Source organism: Thermobia domestica, unplaced genomic scaffold, assembly GCF_964235325.1.
Source record: "Thermobia domestica unplaced genomic scaffold, izTheDome1.hap1.1 HAP1_SCAFFOLD_773, whole genome shotgun sequence".
NCBI classification, from domain to species: Eukaryota; Metazoa; Arthropoda; class Insecta; order Zygentoma; family Lepismatidae; genus Thermobia; species Thermobia domestica.
In genome coordinates, this window is record NW_027656483.1 from 51,667 (window position 1) to 56,165 (window position 4,499).

General features: G+C 38.4%; 1 non-coding gene across 1 annotated transcript; it reads right to left on the minus strand.

The window, feature by feature from the left end:
* Positions 1–3,043: 3,043 nt before the first annotated feature.
* LOC145677328 (5S ribosomal RNA) lies at positions 3,044–3,162 on the minus strand. Its single transcript, XR_014129771.1, has one exon. It is a non-coding gene; the product is annotated as a 5S ribosomal RNA (ribosomal RNA).
* Positions 3,163–4,499: the final 1,337 nt, after the last annotated feature.

Genomic DNA, 4,499 nt, shown 5'->3' on the forward strand with positions numbered 1-4,499 from the left:
AAGTTCTTCGTGACAACATCCAGGGTATCACCAAACCCGCTATTAGGCGTCTTGCTCGCCGTGGTGGTGTGAAGCGTATCTCTGGTCTCATTTATGAAGAGACCCGAGGAGTATTGAAAGTATTCCTGGAGAACGTAATCAGAGATGCTGTTACATACACAGAACACGCCAAGAGGAAGACAGTGACAGCTATGGATGTTGTGTATGCCTTGAAGAGGCAAGGAAGAACCCTGTACGGTTTCGGAGGTTAAGTTGGGGTTCCTCCTATTTTGGATATAAAATTGGCATAAACGGCTCTTTTCAGAGCCAACAAATTTATATAAAGGGAAAGATTTACTTTGTGCGATTTTCTGTTAGATTATAAGAATTCGTGTAACTACATTAAAGCCTTTTGATGCACACAAAATTACAGACGTAGAGAGATTAATTTGAGAAAATCATACGTTTTTTTTTACATTATGTACGTTCATGTATACGTATTCATATGTAGCAGTATTAATGCTGGAGAAGGGGTTCTGGTTGGAAATTGGCGATTTGTTGGAAGTAGCGAGCATGAGAGATGCGAAACGCAAGTCGGAATTTCTGTTCTGACAGTAGGATGTACGTATAGAGGCTTATACAACTTCTATACTGTGCTGTGAGGGGCGAATAATGCGTTAGAAACCTGAATCTTGTCCTTTATCTTGTTTACGTGGTCTTGGGTTCGATTTTTTTCTTTTGCGGTAGTGTCTATTGTGATTTACATGTAAATTAATGACACTTCGTAGCGGGTTAGTAAAATAAAGAGTAATACAAATATGAGATGTAGGTTAATGCATTGTATACTTCACATTATTTACTAAAGAAAGGCAGTAGTTACAAGAAACCTAGGCTCGCTCGTTGGGCACAGTAGCAAATGAGTTCTGAGATCAGAGAATAAGAGTAGTTGCGTATTACAAACCATATACATATAACACATATCACACAAATATGAATATCGACCTTGCAAAGAATAAATCGTACTTAAGTGTGCATTTAATGTCATTACTATGTTGCAAAAGAAATTTAGGAAAGTTTTTTGATCCGCTCTGTTCATGATGTCATTGGGGCATAGTAATGAACAATAATAAATGTCGAGAACATATTGAACAGAGTAATTTCAGCCAAGCCAACGCAAGAGAGAAACATGAGTGCTTTAAGAATGTTGGAAATTCCTTTGTCTAGCATGAAGTACATGAGAATATGTGGTATGAGGTTTTCTTCCATTGCTGAGAATCTGGGCTCGACTGTCCTGTCCTCTGGGTAATATGAGCCCGATGTACGCAAATATCAAAAAAATGTAGCTAGCGACAATACAAAAGGTAATGATCTTATAATTAATAATGTAGTGGGAACTAAGCACATCGCTGTTTGGAGTATTCTAAAGATAGTGTGACTTCCTATGGGCTTCAATTACGATCGACGACTACACATACTAATTAATCGAATAGCAGCGAGAATTTCGAATGACACTAAGCAACTATCTCAGACACTTTTGATGAGTCTGTATATCGAAAACAATTCATTTCAATCGTAAATCTCCTCTATAAAGGGGTTTGTGGCCCTCATAAGGGCCGATTTGTATGAGATATAGGTCTTACATTTATGCCTTCTTCTCAGTTTTCTTGGGCAGAAGTACAGCTTGAATGTTGGGCAAAACACCACCCTGAGCGATTGTAACTCCAGACAACAACTTGTTTAATTCCTCGTCGTTACGGATAGCTAACTGCAGATGACGTGGAATAATCCTAGTCTTCTTGTTGTCACGAGCAGCGTTGCCTGCCAACTCAAGAACTTCAGCTGCCAGGTATTCCATGACTGCAGCCAAATACACGGGAGCGCCAGCACCAACTCGTTCGGCATAGTTACCCTTTCGCAAAAGACGATGGATTCTGCCTACTGGGAATTGAAGGCCAGCCCTGCTGGAGCGGGACTTGCTCTTTCCCTTGACTTTTCCACCTTTGCCGCGACCAGACATTGTTCAATATTCTTTCGTAATAAGATGAGAGGAAAAATTGCGGCCTCCCATGAATCAAGTCAGTTTTGTTACTACTTCAAGCGTGCACCCGAGTGCATCAAATGAAAAGCAAGGCAGTTGGCGCGAATTGAAACACGTACTGTAATTTAAATGAAGTCGATAAATCGGCGGACACATCTAATTTTGCTGAACGAGTGAGTCATCATGCCACCAAAAACTAGCGGAAAGGCTGCAAAGAAGGCTGGTAAAGCCCAAAAGAATATCTCCAAGGGAGATAAGAAGAAGAAGAGGAGGAGGAAGGAGAGCTATGCCATTTACATCTACAAAGTTTTGAAGCAAGTGCATCCTGACACTGGCATATCTAGCAAAGCTATGAGTATCATGAACAGCTTTGTTAATGACATCTTCGAGCGTATTGCTGCTGAAGCTTCTCGTTTGGCCCATTACAATAAGCGGTCAACTATCACCAGCCGGGAAATCCAAACAGCTGTGCGCCTTCTTTTGCCTGGTGAACTTGCCAAGCACGCTGTAAGTGAGGGTACGAAGGCTGTTACCAAGTACACAAGCTCTAAGTAAAAATCTTCTTCAAGATTTTTCATTTCAAACGGTCCTTGTCAGGACCAACACATTATTCGAAAGAGTTAAATCACGAAATTTGCTTCATTCTGTTATGTAGAAACACCTTGAAATCCAATTTCTATATGCTGTTAGTAAAAAAGTAAAGCACATAGCGGAGATGTGTCGTGCTTGTATACGAAAGGCATTTACTCGCCGGAGATCTACACTTAGTCATAATAATTTACTTTTAAAAAGTGGTAATACATTCCGTGTTAAGTATAGTAGTAGGTGCACACGGATCGGAAATCAGGTTATTTTAATGTGCCGTGCAAATAAACAGGCTGTTAGTGTAAGAAATAGTGGGTATAACGCTTAGAATATCGATTAATCGCTATGAAATAATGTTGATAAATTATCTCTTGAAAGTACTATAAAATTAATGTTTCTAGTATTTTCGTACTTGAAGGATAATGAAATTTGAAAAAGAGATGCCAACAGCACCTGGTGTTCCCAGGCGGTCACCCATCCAAGTACTGACCAGGCCCGATGCTGCTTGACTTCGGTGATCGGACGAGAACCGGTATATTCAGCATGGTATGGCCGTTGGCAACTACCTTTTCTTCAATGTCCTGTTAAGGAAGTATGTTTTAAGTAAGAATTGACATTATTAACTATAAAGGCAAGCATATTAACGTCGTTAACATTACTTGGAATATACTAATATTCGAATAAATATTTGAATGTTCGAATGATGAGTGATTCGGATGTTCATAGTGCCACTATGTCCTATCGAGTTTACTATCACGAACCACGTATGAAATTGTATATAAATAAATAAAAATAAATCCTTTATTAAGTATTGATTACAGGAAAAAGGCAAACTTACATTCTTTAATGTACACAATGAAATGTATGAAAGATATTTTTAAGATATGTTTCACTTACCCTTTATAACGCAAGGTAGTTTTCAGTGTAGCATCCTCTTCAGCTGCGAGATAACGTAAGGCAGATGATCATTCAGTCGTGAAGCACTAAAATGTAATATACATTTTAACTATTATCGATAAGAATTATTTACTGCAGGGATGCAAATAAAGTGAGGCAAATTAGTAAATAAAAACCGATACTGTAACTGATAATGTAATTACGTATCTGTATTAGTTGTATATACAGTAATCGCACGATTATCCGCGGAGTTGGATGTTGGCATAATCGCGCATAATCAGCAGTATGAGCAGAAAAGGGAAATGAAATGAAATCTTTAGATTTACGTCGCATACTTATACCGGTTACGCTAAAGGAGACGGTGATGATGAGTACTGAATGAAGAAAGTGGGAGGAAACGGGAGAAACCCGAGAAAACCCATGAGCACGGTCTTTATGCACGACAAAGTTCACACGGCACGAGCTGGGATTGAACCAGGGACCCCAAGCACCGGAGGCCAAAAAAGGGACAAAAAGTCTTTCGTGCAACTTTCGTTTTCGGTAAAAAGTTTACACATAATTTAGAAAGAGTAGTTTTCTGGTCTTTTTATTTCACAAGTTGGTTCATGTCTATATTTTTTACATGCATAAAAAATTTTTCAACTCCCTTGCTTAGTTCCTGTTAAAGACCTCTACCTCTGATTGTATTTTTTGCACATATTCTTATTGTTTTCAGACAACATTTCTAAGAGCGTAATTTATCGTCAGCAAGAAAAGAAAAGGAAAGCCTCGGATAGTGGAATGTGTACTGTATATATATATATATATATATATATATATATATATATACGTATTAGTATATAGTTTTATTTTATACGTCTCCTATTATTACACAATGTGCAGATATTGTGAAAGCGCAAGTAAATATGTATAACTCCCCGTTCTGCACTTAATAACTTGAAAGAAGTTCGGGGAAGGTAGTGTAACAGAAAGTGCAAACAGAAATGAGGGTTTACAGGCA